Below are 17550 nucleotides of genomic sequence, written 5' to 3'. Positions count from 1 at the left end.
CCACCCTGGCCACACCCCTGCCCCCCCGAGGGCAACCGCAATGCTGATGCGGCCCTCAATGAAATTGAGTTTGACACCCCTGAACTATTATAAGTTGAGAATTACCTATAACAGTGACACAAATGTTTTACACTGCAAAATGTCAGCTCTCTATCTTCTTCAGGGTTAAAATATTACTTAAAAATGTATAAACAGTTTGATAGTTCCCAAGGGAGAATTTATTGCAGAACAGAGTAACAGAATTGGAAGGGACCTTGGAGGTCTTCTAATCCAACCTCTTGCCAAGGCAGAAATCCTTATTGCATCCCGGACAAATGGCTGTTCAATATTTTCTTGAAGACGTCCAGTGATGATTGTCTGCAACCATACAGCTCTTCAGAAAAGAACACAATGAAACTCCTTAACCCACAAAGCAAACAAGGTTGGGAATCTGTGTCAAAAATGCCCTTTCTTCTGGACCTGCCTGGGATGCCAGCAGCCCTGGACACCTTCCCCCCACCAAAGGTCAGGGTGTACTCCTGGTGACACAAAGCAATGCCAAGGACAGACAATGGCTACTGGATCTTCCTCCTTCAGGAGGTCCAAGACTGGTGTCCTTTAGAAAGGCGGAAGGTAAATAGGATCAGCAACAATGCCACAACAATGATTTTTATTCCACTTTTATCATTTTATAAGTAACTCGATATGGCAAACATATGTAATACTTCTTCCTCCTATTTTTCCCACCACAACAACAACCGGATAGAGTGGGATGGGCTGAGACAGAGTGACTGGCCCAAAGTCACCTTGCCAGCTTTTATGCCTAAAGCAGGACTAGAACTCACAATTTCCTAGTTTTTAGTCTGGTGCCTTAACCACTAGACGAATATACTTGATCTCCATTAGGGAGGGAGAGAGGGAGGGATGTCAGATTACAGATTGTAGACCTAGAACAGGGCTTTTCAACCAGTGGTACGGGTACCAGCTGTGGTACATTGGCACCTGGCAGGTGGTACGCGACCATCCTAGAAAAGTGATAGCGGGGGAGGGGAATGAGCTGAACTGGTGACAGCACCGCATAAGCCTGAGCGAGAGATGGCTGGAGATGCAGGGCTGTCAGGGCTCAGTGGAAGCGCCAGGATCAGTGCCAGGCTCCAGCTGGAGCTCGGCGCTGATCCTGGGGCTTCTGCTGAGCCCTGAATCAGCTGGAAAGCAGCACTGATCCTGGCACTTCTGCTGAGCCCAGAAGAAGCGCCGATCAGCTGGAATGTTGCAGCATCTCCAGGGTCTTGTGATTTACATTCAGATGCTTGGCAACTGATTCATATTTATGACGGTCACAGTGTCCCAGGGTCATGTGAAGTGACCAAAACCTGCTGCAATCACCCAGCAGACGGGGGGGGGGGAATAAAAACCAAACACCCCCCCACCCACCCCCCGCTGCCAATCCTCAACAGAAATGCTCACAACAATGAAAACCTTGGACAGGAGGAAGAGCACCGCCAGGCACTGTCTTGCTCGGCTGTGGCTTGGGGGCACTTTTTTCAGTGCCATTGTAACTTCGAACAGTCACTAAGCGAACTGTTGTAAGTCAAGGACTACCTGTACTTTATCACTTTTTTCCTTTTTTTTTTTTTTTTGGTCATCAAGTTTTTGACACTTTGTTAGGCGACTGGTGGTACTCGGATGTTGCCATATCCTAAAAGTGGTACAATGGGTGAAAAAGTTGAAAAGCCCTGACCTAGAATAATAAATAAAATGTAAAAAAAGAAACCACCCTACTCCATATATATTCAAACCAGGATTCAAAACATTTCATAACTATGGCATAAGTACATAAGGAAAATGTTAATCCATTTACTGATTCATGTTTGGTTACACAAGGAAGCAGCTGGTATGTGGAAGATTTGTTATCTACCAAGTGAAAAATGTTTGGGAGGAGAGAGAAGGGGGGTATTTAAGTTTGTTATAATATGTCCAATATGAAATTAGCAATGGTAATTCCGGTTATTCTGCTAATATGTCTAGCTATGAAACTTGCTACCTACACTGAACTCTTAAGTGAGAAACTCCAGTATGCAAGAAAAAGCTTAATTCCACTGAAATACTATTTAACCCAGACTTCAGAAATACACAAGGCATCAATAGTAAAATTAGAGTTGTGTCTTTAAGAAATGGATTGTGAATGGCTATGGAACTATTAGGAGAGAATGAAGCCATCTACACAGATACAGGGAAATTAGATGCTTACTCCCAACTACTTCTGGATGAATCATGCCTGCACCTCTTGGCAAAAGTCCAACTGTTGACCCCATAACCTCATTCCACATTTACTTCTCCAGATCTCAATTCTCAGCCTCAAAGTTCTCTCTCTTTCTCTTTTAAGTATGCCCTGTTTTCAGAGGAATAGGCTGTTAATAGAGAAGGCAAGGAAGCCGTTACTGAATTAGGTTCTTTGAAAAAGCACTTTAAGAATGTGCTTTGAGGAAGAATCTGAGCATTTCTAAGAAAAATGTGGGGGAAATTGCATGCTGGGCTGGGCAACACAGAAAACAAAATCACAACCCAGTTGAATGTTTATCATTAAAACGATGGTTCTTACACTTTTTTACATGCACAAAACACATAGGCATTTTTAAGACCGCTAAATGCAGGAGAAGAGTTGCCCCAAATAACAAATTAATCAGTAATTGAAATAACAAATCAAGAGTAAAATGAGAATCCACATTTTTTTTAAACAAAAGGCTCTTCGCAAAGATAGGATTTTCTGGGTAGCACTTTACTGCCCCCTTTTGCACTTTAACATTAGAACAGGTCTGAGCATGAACGTGTTTTTGTGAATCCCTGTGAAAGAGCAGGTAACTAGCACAGAAGATTTACAGAACTCCTAAACTGCATTTTATAGCCTTTACGTTGATGAATATGTTAGCAACTAGGATGACAAAGCAAGTTAAACAAACAGCTTAGGAATCAGTATATGCAGGGTTAAACCCAAACATTCTATTTTTCTACAGGCAAATCCACACTCGATAGGAATCTTTTCTGCTATTTTACATTATCCTCCTTTTTTAGATGTAGGAATGAAAAATACACTGTCATTTAAATTGGTTTGCTATGGTTACAAGGAAAGAGAACAGGAGCCAAAAGCCACTATAGGATAGCTGCAGCAAGATCATAAACGTTCAAAATTATTTTTCAAGCCATGCCTTTCATACAATGTCATGCAAAAATAAAGTAGCATAAACTAATTCAAATGCCCTCCTACGTAGTTCAGCTATTCTAAATTACAATCACAGTCATTTTATTAAGTATGATGATATTGTACCCCTGCATACCTCTGTTTCTTCTTTTTTTCTTTTCCAAGCCAAAACAAAATATCTTTCTTTGTGGCTCACTGTTTATAAACATTCAGTCCTGATAATGAGAAGGAAGACACATTCTCTCTTCATAGAATCCATGAATAAACCCTGTATGTGCTAGGCAACTTTATATTTAAACTTAATCCATTTCCCTATCATCTTAAAATTACTAAACAAGTCACAATAATATTACATTCCACTTCCCTTAACAACGTGCAACTAAACCTTCATTGTGATGAAAGATAAAATTTAGTTTTCATTTCTGCTACCACAAAATGGAAGAGCCTGATGCTCTATTAAAGAGGCAAGCATGTGTGTTCAAACTATACAGCAGTAACATTATTTCTGTTACAACAAGGTGATCATTTTTCCAACTATTGTAATAACATAATTACGGTGGAGGGGAGATCTACTTGATATGGAAACTTTTATTGAATTGTGTAGTAGGATGCTGGTAAATGTTCTTTGTTTTAAAGGATGAAAAAGAAAAAAAATATTTGGAATCTGAAATAAGATAGCAAAAACCAGCTAGTTCGCTTTATTAATGGGTGTGGCAACTTATAAGCAAAGCTAGCAAAACCAACACAGGAATAATTTTCCATTGCTGGGCTATCAAAGATTCTTACTCTTAAATTCCTTTGTTAGTCAGAACATAAGATGGCAGTTTAAAGTTTGAGGCTCCTCTTAATTATATTTGTGGCTTTTTTTACTCCAAGTTCAAAAAGAGTAGTGGCAATCTTGTCATTGGCTGGAATGTCAGACAACTGCACCTTATAATACAGGAAATTCTAGTTTCATTATTCTGTGATGAAAAATTTCTGAGTAAGAAAATCACATGCCGGATGCCGAAACTTTCAAAAACATGCTGTTTTGAAGCTGGGATGTAATACACTAGTTATTTCTTCACCCTGGCAATACCTATATATAAAGCTAGCCCTATTCAAACCCACTCATTCTTCTTTTGGAATTGAACATGCACTCACCACCCTGCAACCAGGATAAGTCCAACATCTATATACCAAACAAGAAAAACACCAAGTTATAAATTATAAGGTACTTTAAATGCCAATTTTACATTGTTTAATGAAAATAAAATCATTATACATGATTTGAATAGAAGTAAACAATTTATTAAAATGCATGAATCAGTATAAACTATTTTATGTTATTTAGATGTATCCTTGTTTTATACATAATACTAAACCATAATTATGTGTGTTTGTTTCTTTTTAATTTGTACAATGTATTTGTACAATGCATGAATTCTTCTTACTAGAGATACATGCACAGATCACACTACACCCCAAAACAAGCCAACCAACTGTATGGGCTATTGTTACTTCTGAAATAGATATTTCCAATACCTTTAGGTCAATCTATTGGAGTTCGTCTCGAAACAGTCAAAATTCCAGATTCAGCTCTAATTACTAAATTCACTATATGTTTAGTGAATTGTATTAAAAAAGTACAATCACTTAGAAGTAAAAAGTATTTAAAAGCCTGCAAAATACATAATGCCACAAAATTTATAAATGTTAAAATATAAATATGCCACGATGTACAAAAAACTGATTTAGGGTTAAAACCAAAAAACAACCAAATAGTTGTGTTGGACAGTGACACAACTAATTACACTGCTGAATCAAACTGAAAACGTGCATATGGCTATTTCAATGTAAAGTTTATTTGAAATTATAGTGTATACTTAACAGGACTCAGCGCTTACGTGCCACCTATAAAGAAGACTTTTAACTTATATTGAACAATTATATTTAATATTTAAAGAGGTAATTCTGCTCAGGTATCAAATTCACCACCACAGATGAATAATACTTCATGTATGGTTTTCAGATTAAACTGAGGTACAATCCTATATTTCCTGAAGAAAACCTCTCCAAATTCAGTGGGACTTCTGTATAGACATTTTCAGGGATGCACCATTATTTAGGGCATTCTTATTTCACCCAAGTTAGGTTTCTAAAAGAATTCATGAAGTGTCACCAATCCTTCTTCCTCTAGATATATTTTAGCAAAAACCTAAGTTGTAATAATGTGTGTTATTAGCACTACATTACTAAAAGGAGATTACCACAAAGGTTTTAAATCTATTTCTCTAATCACTGCATACAACATATGCTTTAAAAAAAACATGACAGTGACACTAATTTTGCAGATCCTAAAGAAACAGAAATCATGGTTACATCCAGGGCTTTTTTTGTCATAGAACGCCCAGAACGGAGTTCCGGCACCTTTTGGGGATGGAACCTTGTAGGGTAGGCAAGGCAGGTTGTATGACATTTGTGAGTTCCGACACCTTTTTTTTTTTAAAACGAAAAAAGCACTGGTTACATCTGTTTTTAAACCAATCTCTCTTGCAGAACTTCGGGTCCTCACCAGGAACCTGATTTTTCCCATGCTCATTTCACCAATGAAATTTAGAATTCTCTTGAGGGGAAAAAAAAAAAAAGACCAGAAACAGCACCAAAGATTAAGCAGTGCAGAATAGTTAAACCAGACTGCTCCTGGAATATAACTGAAAATTAATTAAGCATGAGGGCATGAGGAAAACAAATGGAGAGGGGACCAAAATGAAAAAGATGGAATCTCCTTCATCCCCACCCCATGCTCTTAACTCTAAAATGACACTTTTACCCAGTCAAGTACTTTTGGGGCACCACTATGGCAAACGGTTATCTCATACAGGTGGCCTTATTGGATAACTCATCTGAAAGTCAGCAAGGCAACAATGTGAAGATACATATACATTACTCTCCAGCTAGATTTTTTAAATCCAACTTCACACATGAAAAACTCAGACAAGCATAAAGAATTTTAAAATTTAAAAGTGAAAGTACCAGCTACCTAGAAAATGGGCTGGACTTGAGATGAGTGTTTTTGGGAGAAGTCAGTGTGAATTGAGGATTGCTTCAAACACCATAGTACTCTGTGAGAATAAGACAGACAGCCACTTCCAGGATGGGTTGTTTACATGAAGGTCTATATACGAAGTGGCCCAGAATGGCAGTCGAAGCCAACTTAAATATAGGATGCAACGAGCAGTGGTGGGATTCATATATATATGAACAACCGGTTCTCTGTGTGGATGCCACTTCCGGAAGTCCGTTCTGGGCCTGGGCAACAAAAAATTAGCTACCGGTTCTGCCGAACTGGTGCAAACCGGCTGAATCCCACCATTGGCAACAATACTCTTCACTGCGCCTGGTCGTGAGAAGTTGGCTTTAAGGGGGACATGGCAGACCTGCCTCTCCCAAATTTTTCTTTTTTTCTTTTTTTCTAATTTTTTCCTTTTTGCTCAATATCTTAATGTTCCTGCCATTTTTCATAATTAAAAAAGAATGTGCTGCTGGAGGAAGTGGGATAACTGGCTCAAATCAGTATTGGGGAAAAGTGATAGGAAAGTCAAAAGCAGTATGCATAATCTCATCTAAAATGATAATGGCATTACAATAGTCCCAGAGCCATAGGACTCACTTGCCTCATTTTTCATGCTTGAGATTTTGCTGGATCTCTGTTATTTAAAAAGTGCCAAAATACACTTTTATCTGTAACATGCAGTGTATACAATGGCTAGAGTCTGACAGAATTTCCACAAAATGGTGGATGATTTTATTTGTCATATTTATATAGCTGGCCATCTTTCTAGCTCATAAGGAACATACATAAAATTGATATTCTATCAATATTTGCTACAATTCAGAATATGAAAATTATAAGCATTAAAATTAGTTAGCTATTTCATTCCAAGCGAAATTTTCCACAGGATTTTTATTATTCCAGTGAGGAACAGCAAGATGTTACTCACTGAAAGATTCTAAATAATGTAAAAACTGGCTTATGCTTGTCTGCTGCTTCTGCTTTAATCAAGTATTTTATAAGCATTCAGAAGAGTTAATCTTTACGGTTCATTCTTTCTGTGAGGCTTTATGAACCAAACAATGAAGACATATACATGATTTATGTCATTTATTTGTATATTGTTTTATAATGCAAATAAACTGTTGCATTTTCTCCTATGACTTTTGTAATTATCTGAATTGTCTACAGTATCTAAAAGACAGAAAATGATTGGGTAAGATTGGCTATTTTGGATCCAACTTTTTTTTAAAAAAATGTTCCAAATATTTTAATGAAAATAGACTTAAGCACCAACTACATATCTTTTGGAAAATTATAAAATAATGTATTAACAATGGTGCTTCTTTTTATGGAGAAGATAACATGAAGTGCTTTCACACTTAAGGCAAAGCAACTGTATGTAGATGTATGTACATCTACAATTGTATGTACATCTACAAAAGTTAATTTCAAAAAAATCTAAAGCAGAGTGCTCCAAAAGTGAAATGCCATGATGTAGTCCCTAACAGATTCCCATATCAATTGTAGAAGGCTTTCTCAGTGGATTTGTCAAAACACCTTTCTTTTAAGCTGTTAGAACTCCCACAGACACTTGGCTGGCCACTGCAGGAACAGAATTTTGAGCTAAAAAGATATTTTGCTAGATTCTGCAGAGCTCTGGTGTTCTAGAAAGATCATCAATCAGAGGAGGGAGGGGAAAAGGAACTCTTTAACAGAATTAGTTTCATTGGAATCAAAATAAGATAACCTTTATTATCATTTTTTACTGTGAGCACACTGGCCAACATTAAAAATGAAATTCTTGCCTGCTCTGAAAAGAAAGTATATATCTACCCATACACATACATAACGCACATATACACATGCTATATACACACACAGCATACCTAATGTAGGAACTTACCTTATAAAATAGCAGATAGTGCATCAATTCAATCCCACCCATGTTAATCTTTTGCCACTTATTGGACTGGATTTTGAACTGTCTTTGGCCTTAACTTTCAAACAGGGCAACACTTACATACAGGGATATGTAATAGTTCAGATCCAATTTATCCAAAAATATTCGGATTGTAGAATAGTAGTATAAATTCAGACCAAATCTATTCTCAATGGAGGAAGCTCAGGGAATGCCTTTCGAGAAATCACTATCTCCCTGCCTAATCTATCCCAGAGTTTAGCCATGGAGGAAATCCCACCATGTGCACAAGTTAAGATATAACTTCTAAAATCAGAAATAAATTATATACAGTACAACTCATAGCTGTGAAAAGTTGGATTTCTTTTAATCTAAACGAACAAGATTTCTACTAATTCAGAAGGTAAATCAAGATATGAGTTTATATGAATAAAACACAATCACAATAATATTCAATATCATAAGGAGGAGTTTGACCTCTACACAAGAAGTCATTCCTTGCATTTACCACCTGCCTTAATGTGTGCTTCAAGAAAGAAATCAGCGCAACTTATCTATGGGCCGCTAAGGCTTCTTCACTGCATTGTGAAAATTCCTTGGAAAGAGATAATACAGTCCTCCAGCTGCAAACTTCAATGCAATGTAAGTTCTCATCAGAACAAAGATGTACAAGTAAGAGCAATGTTAAGATGTAGATGTATGGATGATTTCTAGAACGAACATCGTGCAGAAACATACTTGACAACCTCTGCATAGAGAAACACTATAAATAATTGCCTCTTCTTGATGTATCACAATGTACATAGCATTATCTGCAACATTTCAGAAATGAGACATGACAGGTAGGTTCGAAAGCTAAACGTTGGATAATGGTTAGCAAACAAATGACATAGGCTTTTGCATTATTTCTTTAATCACTTTAACCCTTGTTCCAATAGAAAGCATAAGGCCAGAGTAATTCAGCTGCTTCTTTTGTCATTTGCCTTCCATAAATATGCACCAGTCTGCATTTGAAAGGCTGAAGGAGGCTGCAAGCTTGCTGGACATTTATCATGCCCTGTTCGCTGTGAACAAGCAAATACTTTAGTTGAATAGCCCATTAGCAATCATTGTCAAATGCAGAATGTAAGGTGCTTGGATGTGACCAGCCTTTAAAGCAGTGGAGGGCCTCCCCTGAGCTTTGTATATTATCTGCAGCCTAAAGGGATCTTTTGCTATAAATTTCTGAAGGTTATGGGGAAATATTACAAAATTCTCAATGCTCATTATTACATATCAGCTTGGGATAATTTGACTATTTAGATTTGGGAAAAGAGTAATGGGCCAAAAAAGTTTCAAAAATGTTTTACACAGAAAAACATGTGATTCACTAAATTTTAACCAGTCAGCCTTCTCCAAATATGCCAGAACTTAAAATACAAAATGGACAGATTGCAACAAGCCTTCTATGATCCCTTAATCCGTGCTTTGTTCTATTAAAACATTCCCTTTTCTTGCATGTGATTTACAAACTTTCATTTTTTAATCATAAATATCATAAAACGTTTCACGGAAGCTTCATATAAATTTAGCCATTTAGTTTACATCACACGACTATAAAGGTTTTTAATTGAACTTCTCTTATTTCTAAGAATGGAGGGCACAAAACAGAATATTTACTTTTGCTTCTCCTGTGGAGTGCAAGACTGAGAACTCCGCCAGAAAGGTAACTAAAAGCCTTCTCTTAAAAAAAAAAAAAAAAATCAGATAACCTCCACTGTACCCATCTCCTATTTTCTGTTCCTTGCCAGCATGCCCCTACTTGAATCCCAAACAGATTAAGTAAATAAATGTAAAGTCTGCTAATCCTACAGAAGATATGTCATTTCTAAAGCTGGAATTAAAAAGGAAAAAAATGCATTTGAACCATTCCAGGGTTACAAAGTTTTAATCAATCCAAATCTCAGCAATAAAAAAGGCAGTAAATGAAATCCACCTTTACCATATTAGGCACCACCAATGAACAAGAACTGAGCAGCCTTTCTCTGCTGCTCATCCAGTCTGGCCATAAGAAGGCCTTTATACTTCCTAATCCCCCCCCCAAGTTTTTCTCCTTTTTTTTTTTTTTTTGCAATTCTCACATAATACCTTGCAGCCCTGAAGCAAGGTCCTTAGTTTCTACATCCCTTTCACCGACATGTCATTTCCAACATCAAGCTAATCTATATGTTGCCATGGTATCCCCCTTTATCTGCCTTTACATCTTATGAGCGGCATGGATTTACCACATTATTTTTTATCTGAAAGACAGAAAATGGTGGTTTTATTGCCATACAATCAGATTACCGCTGCTAGTTTCTCTATGCCTTTTTACCATACTTCAATCAAAAGGGATCACTTTCTTTATACTCTGCCCTTGATTTACATTACATCTGTAAGGGCCTAGTCTGGGTTGTAATCCCCTTATTAACTAGGAGCGGGGTTGATTTGCCTAAAAATAAAAGCAAATTGTGTCCGACCTTTTCATTTTGTTTTTGATTCGGAACTACAAAATGGATTATCAAAGAAATCTTCAGAGTTCACACGGCTACTATACTACTGAATTCAAAATGAGAATTAAACAAGTTAAACAAGGAGAGCGATGTCAGGGGTTTACATTTTCTACCATGGCTGAAGGGCTGAATAGCAGTACTTCTTTGTATACTTTGCCTACAGAGAAAAACAATGGATCTGCACTTTTTTTGTTTTATTCCCAAGCAGTTCTGACATAGTCCCTAGCCATCACCCTCCCTGCCTACTTTACACTAACCAAATTCAGACGGAGGCAGGGAAGCTAGGATATGGTCTTAGACCCATGCCTCAATACCCAAAACCCTTGGGTTTTAATCAAAATACTTTAATTAGATAAGTCTCCTTAAGCAAGATCTACTTGATTACATAGAAAAGTCAGAGACTACATAGAACAATGTTCATTGGAGGAAAAACATTTTTGTTTACTTAAAAAAAAACACGACCAGATTCAGAAGAGAAAAGTTTTGATCAGAATATTTTTATCTTAGAACCAGACAGAGGGAGGGAGGGAGGGAGGGAGGGAAGGAGGGAGGGAGGAAGGAAGGTTTAATAAACTTCTTACATGGTACAATATACTGCCACCTAAATGAATTTCTTTTGGGTTATATTTTCCCCATTAAAAATCATGAGCACAGAAGGAGAAACATATAAAGAAAAGATGAGGAAACTTCCTAAGTCAAATTGACTCTCAGTCACTGCATTGTCTAAAGCAATTACTGAATTAAGATGCCATATGCTAAATAAAAAAAACTGAAGTAGGAGTTGCTTCACTTCAGAAAGTTTACAGGTAAAGAAGCTTTGGGATTGTGTGTGTGTATGGGTGTATTTGTGTATTTACACATACTATGTTTCCAACTGATCATGTATATAAATGGCAATAACAATGTATATGTAGGCAAAAAAATGAATGACAAATATAGCCTTTTGCTATAGTAAGCATGATCTATTTTTTTTTAAAAGCTTGAGTTACTCATTGCATCTTTTGTCCTTCAAAGATATTGGACTGCCACTCCCATACTATCAGCCAACATGACTAAGTCTTATGGGAATTGCAGTCCAAATATCTGAAGGTCATTACTTGCAATCAGTAAATCTCTTTAAGCATATGGACATTTCTCAAATGGACTTAATCATAGCTAGGACTACACTCCTTTAAACCAAAACTGGCAATGTGGTTTTAAGTGAAATCTGAAAATTAGACTTAATTTCATTATATAAAATTAACTTTCTATGAGATAAGATAGACTTTATATAGATATGGTCTTTTATTATGAAGACAGTTTTATGAGTTCCCAGTTAAACCCTATACATTTGGGGAGATAATATCCAATGAGTGATAAAGGTTTCATCTGCACCATCTATAACTCACAGAAAATAATTCTGACATATATGCAGTGATTTCCAGGTACCCCTATATAAATTATATTTCATAGACACAATAATAGATAAGATTAAGAAGCAAGGCTCTGGATTCCTAAATATCATTAAGAAGGTTTACCAGACACATTGCAAGATGTGGTCTCTCCTTGCTCCGATAGCTTTTGTATCCTTCTGAAACAAGACTGTCTGTTACAAGTAGTTTATCATCCTGGCAAAATGTAAGAAATGGTGATGTGAAGGCACTCACAATTCACCCCTATGATTCCCCCACTTTCCTCCTTCTCTGTATTAAAACGGACAAGATTAACCCAAAGTAAATTGCAGAGCACAGTTCAAGGAGCTATTCATTCAGCAGTGAATGTGCATTTGTTTGCCTACGAGAAAACAAGAATAAGAATTTCACAAACAAACAATGAGAGGCAGGCTGGTTTATGCTACTGAAGAGACAGCTTAAATAGGCCCATCAATTGTAGGCCATTTTATCAGTCTCTGACAGGCTGATGTTTATTCAGGCTAACTGCTACAGATTTTATGTGTAATAGGTTATCGGGATACTGTTTGGCTATTTGTTTGCTTTTCCTTAGTCAAATTACATCTCGTTAAGGAGAAGAGTTCCACCATTGGCAGAATGTTTGGCTGACACAACTTCTCTACGCAAGAAAGGACAAATTTAAGTAACTTCATTGATAAGTAAATGTGTCTGCCCTTCACTCTGAAACTCACCTAATAAAACTTCAGTTTGGGATTTATATGTAATTGGGAAATCACTCTACTGGCTAAAAAGATTTTTTAAAAAGTCAAGATACGCAAGGCAATGTATTTTTGTTGGCAGGAAGAAATTTCTTCATTCTGTCACTAGAGTTATACAGGAGCTTATCTTGTCTTTGTAGCTAGTTTTCTAAATGATTGAGAAGATCACAGAAATCGCCTACAAAGAAAATCTGAGAGCAAAGCACAACATATGTGATATCCCTTACTGACTTAAAAAAAAAAAAAGTATAGGGCATTTTTATGACAAAGGCATTAAGCCACAGCTGGAACATTAATATGAAAGTCTTGACTGACAGCCTCCTTATTTTAATTTCCTAACCACTGTTATATATGCTGGTTACCAAAATAAATCACAGAACTGGAATTTGGGAAATCAGGTTGTGAGAAAATGCTGGTTTACCTTCTATGGCAATACCTCACATTCAGTAGGAGCCAGTCTTGACAAAGTCTCCACCGAATCACTTTCAGGATAACAGATTTCTAAGTTATAATAAGCTTTCACCCTGAGCTAAAAGGGCTTAATATCAATTATACAATTATGTCTTCAAACTATGAAAAAGCATTACAATGCAATTCTATGCAGTTACTCAGAAGTAAAACCCATTCTGCTGTAAACACATGAAAAGTGTGTTTATGACTGCAACTTTATATTCAACATTGGATCCAGGGACTTCTAAGTAGCATGTCATTGGAGGCAAGGGAAGAAAGAAAAATCTCTCTATAAATATCTTTCCTTTCTTTTAAGGCTCAGAACAGAAAAGCACCCAGATATACAATATGTTGATTAAAAGTGACAATCGGACTCATTTCACACCGGGTAGGGTTACTAATGCATTTATCCAAAGTGCAGGCCATTTACAGATGCTACCTCAGAAAGGTGAACAAGCCTGAATAATTAATACCAATATATTTCAATCCTATCACTGAGCACTACTTATTCGAAATGCTGCATTTAAGTGGTGAAGAGAGTGCTGCTAATTAAATTGTAAGTTAACTTGCTGTTGATAATATTTCTATCTAGTAAAATCGAATAATCAGTTTGATGACAAGGCCCCTCTATTATAAATGGTCAAGTAAATCATTTGATAGCGAAAATGAACCCTTGCTTAAGGAGTAGGGAGAAATAGCACGTAGGCAAGCAAGCCCTGGAAACTGAAGGGAGAAGGACTACAGCACAGCTAAGTGGGCTTTTACGCACTGGAAGAGTGACCTCTGTAGGAAAAATGCAATCACTAGACTGCAGCTAAAGGTGGGAGAACATGCTTTTTCCCCCTAGGACTAATCTTAACAGTATTATATACAACTTCTCCACTTCAACATGCAGTTACACACATTCGCACAAGAACTTCAAATAAACTCTACTAATTCTTTGAGGCAGATTTCTTTTCTGGTTTAAACTGAGTTTAATTGAAATATTTTTTAAGTTGCAGAGAGAACACTAAAATAAGCTCTTGGCATCTCTCTCCAGCAGTAATGAGAGTGTACATCAATCTCAGGAAAGAAAGTGTTACTGAACCGGGACCAGCATTTCATGATCCTACAAAGGATAGGGCAGTTTTCCACATTTTAATGAAAATAAAAGAGTCATTCTTCATTTAATCAGACTTAACTGAATATTTAACTAACTATATTATCAGGGCCGCTTTGGACAAAAAAAAACTTTGGGGAAAAGAAGGGAATGGCCAGAATCAATAGCAGGGTGGGAGAAAAGTGATGGACATCAGAATATGTTTAATTTTTGAACATAATATCTTAACTAAACTTCTTTTTCTTTTAGACTTCAGAGTGTGAAGAATGTGAAGACACATTCAAATGTGTGTTATTTTAGCTGCAAGTAGCATACCCAACTCATAAACTATTTCACACTTGTGAGAAAGACTGTTCCAATCCAGCTGGATTATTTTACAGAGAAAAGTGTAGTCTGTTCACGCCCAGCAAGCTTAGGAGGTTATGCAGAGAAGCGGATCTCACTCTAAACATTTTCAAATAAACCACTTGCTGAGAAATCATGGAGATTGATGTGGCTTTTAAAAAAAAAATGTTTTCTCAAGAAGAGAATTTAATTTGCCCTACATTTCTTTTAGAAACACAATTCAACTCAAATAATGGTTTCTTAGACTGCAAAAGTTAACCAGGCTTAGTTATTTGCAGGAAGAAATATCAAATTCTTTGTCCCCCTTTATTCTAAGAATAAACTCCTTACATAGGCATGTTATTACAGTATTATACTTCATCATTATATCATTTGGTAGGAAATTCTGAACTCTCTGGACGCCAGAAGTTTATCCCAGAAGCTTTATGGGGGAGGGGAGATGTCTAAATCCACTAGGCTTCAGATAGAAACTCCCACCACATGCCACACTTTCTAATTCTTTGCATCAACTCTTTCCCAACCTTTTCTGGGGTGCCTATTATCTTAGTTCTGTGCTTGGATCTCTGAAGACTAGCAGTGGGAAAACATTTGGCTGGGCAAACGTCTTCCCCAACACCATGGCCTGGTTTCTGCTGGCAACATTAGAATGAGACTTGATTAAACCTGGGAGCCTTTTTACCTGGGTCTACAAAGAAGGGGCAAACTGAAGCTGGTCTCTTCAATCCCTTCCCACTCTTTCACACACGTCCCTTCCCTCAACAGGCTGCAATCCTGGAAAAGGGATGACAGGTCTGCCCACAAAAGACCTACGTTTCTGCCAATCCCACAAACCAGGCCTGCTACTAACACTCTGCATGGCCAGAAAAGCTTCGGACCCTCAGCCCGTCATTGGTCGCCCTCCTCGCCCAACCAATCATGCCGACCCAGCGCCTTTCGCTGGGCTCCATTCTTTGCAAGGAAAGCCTCGAGACCAGCATGCGGGTCGCGGGTCAAGCGACGCTCCGCGTTTCGCTTCCAAAGCAGCGGAATGTCGCTCCCACCGATGCAGCGAAGCGTGCAAAATAAAGATCGCGGCACGATACTTCGAGACAGCCCCCTCCACCCACCCACCTTCCCGCAACTCGAGAGGCTCAGCCGCCGAAGTGCCCACCTAGGAGAGGAAGGTCAAGGACTCGACTGCGGCTCCTTCCCCATTTTGTTCCAGTCGGCAGTCCCGATTCGCCGGCCTCTCCGATGGAGGGCTGGCCAGATCTGCGACCCATTTGCACTCCGCAGCTCGCTCGGAGGGCAACGTTGCGGCCTGCCTAAAGGGCCTGGCCGCCTTAGAGAGCGAGGCTGCCCTCGCCCTTACCCGCCTTCGCCGGGGCTGGGGAGGAAGCGAGCCTCCCCGGGTACTTACTTGGAGTTGGAGGAGTTCCAGTAGATGGGCTCCAGCACCAGAGAGCTGGCCAGCGCCGTCCGGCACAAAAGCACCCAGATCCCCCAGCAGCACCTCCCGAGCGGGGATCCCTCCCGGCGCGCTACCATGGTCGGGGGCGCCGCCGGCGGGTCCTGCCCCAAAGGTTCGCCAACTCCGCGGCGCCCGGGAGAACGGGGACGTCCACAATCCCCGCCCCACACGACGAAGGAGCCACAACCAGAGGCAAAATCCCGGGCAGCCAACGAGCTCGCCCCTCCTGGCTTAAGTCGTCGAGCGCACGGGCGCCGGCATGGAATCGCAATCCCGAGCTGGAAGAATGCAAGGCGAGATGCAAGCGGCCCCGGGAACACGACGACGAAAAGCACCGCCCGTCGCTCAGTTCTACTGCCGCCGCCGCTGCGCTCAGCTGCTCCCCACCTCGCCGGCCACCAGGCTCAGCGCGAAGGAAAAACCGAGCGAGGACGCCCAATTAATTCCCCGGCGGCGCCCGCAGTTTCTTCGCCCCTTCTATAAATCCACCCGGAGAAAGCGAGGTAGCCGGTGCCGTCCGGCGGCAGATCCGCGGGGTTCCATCGCCCTCCCGGCCGCCGAAAAGAGGCTGCTTATTCCTGGCGTCCAAAGGCTTTTTGTCCCCTCTTCCGCGGGGCGAGCCCGGCAAAGGCAGAGATGCCCCCCGGCGGGCTCCCAGCGCCCGCACCGCCGACGACGACGACACGGCAAGGAAGCGAAGACGGACCGCAAGGCCAGGCAGGCAGGCGGCCCTCGACTTTACATTCGTCGCCGGGGCCACACAGAGCGGCCGCTGCCTTTTCTCTCTCCGCCGCCGCCGCCGCTTCCCTTCCCCTCCCCCGCCGCCGCCCTCTTGCTCCTCTGGTTCAAGGCTCGCTCGACCGCGTCTTGCCGGCTGCCGGGCTTCCTGCCGCGGTCTCCTCTTAGACTCCAAACGAGAGAGTGAAGCTCCGAGTCGCCGCTCCCGCGCCCTGCCTCCTCATTATAAACCCAGCCACCCCCCTTCTCCAGCAACTCTTGCGCTGGTTGGGTGGCGCCTCTGTCACTTACGCCCAGAAGCGGAGCCCACCTTCGAAAGGGGCGGGGCCGGCGCGGGGAAAAGAGGGGGAGGGAGGGAGGGAGGGACAGGTAACGCGCCCTGTCCTGCAGCCCGAGCCACCTCCGCGAGGGTGCCGCTTTGGGGGGCCGAGGCGGCCAGCGCTTCTCCCCAGCTGGGCGCAGGTGTGTTTCTCTTAAGGATTGGGCGCAAGGAGCGTCTGGCGCTGCTCTCGTTCCCCGCCCAGCTTGCCAGCACGAAAGGGAAGAGCGTCCTTCGGAACTCCCCGACTTTGCTGCCGCCTTCGCCTTATTGCTCCTGCCTGAAAAGCAGGCGACCCCGCGACTCTTTAGGTTCGAGTTACAGACGACAGATCGT

The sequence above is a fragment of the Protobothrops mucrosquamatus genome, unplaced genomic scaffold (assembly GCF_001527695.2).
Source record: "Protobothrops mucrosquamatus isolate PMUCROS unplaced genomic scaffold, P.Mucros_1.0 scaffold51, whole genome shotgun sequence".
Lineage (NCBI taxonomy): Eukaryota > Metazoa > Chordata > Lepidosauria > Squamata > Viperidae > Protobothrops > Protobothrops mucrosquamatus.
This window is presented reverse-complemented; position numbering follows the sequence as displayed.